Source organism: Neophocaena asiaeorientalis, unplaced genomic scaffold (assembly GCF_003031525.2).
Source record: "Neophocaena asiaeorientalis asiaeorientalis breed wild unplaced genomic scaffold, Neophocaena_asiaeorientalis_V1.1 scaffold478, whole genome shotgun sequence".
Taxonomy (NCBI): Eukaryota; Metazoa; Chordata; class Mammalia; order Artiodactyla; family Phocoenidae; genus Neophocaena; species Neophocaena asiaeorientalis.
This window is the reverse complement of record NW_020173200.1, coordinates 2,380,239-2,380,769: the sequence shown is the minus strand read 5'-3', so window position 1 is coordinate 2,380,769 and position 531 is coordinate 2,380,239.

The following is a 531-nucleotide window of genomic DNA, read 5'->3' as shown; positions in this document are numbered from 1 at the left end:
GACCTCAGTCCCCGGAACATCTGGCGGCTGGTAGAGCAATAAGCAATGACAGCCGCTACCCGTACGCTGCTGATTCCCACTCAGGTTTTCCACTTCTCCTCCCTCTTCCCATAGCGAAGGCCCGCCTGACCAGGTCCTTCCTCTGCGCCAGGGTGCTCAGCGCTGCGGGGTCTCGCGCGCAGGTGACCTCAGACTGCTCGGCCCGGGTTCAGCCGTCCTCTCCCCCGAGGCCTGGCAGCCCATACCCAGGCGAAGTCTCCCAGGGACCGGACTCCCGGCCCGAGCCCCCAGTCCGAGCCGGACTTCGTTATTCGGAGACGGCTGGGCCGCGCCCGACCCCTCCTTCCCCAGCACCAGCGCGCGCGGGCTCCGCACCCCACCAACCCGGGGACCGCGAGCTGCGGGGGAGGGGAGGGGCGGCGGCGCCCGTTAGCCGTGGTGACTGCCCGCCCCGACGCGCGCAGGACCGGCCCTTACCGCAGCAGAGAGGGAGGCAGGCGGTAGGCGGCGCCCGGCCCGACGCTGCCGGGA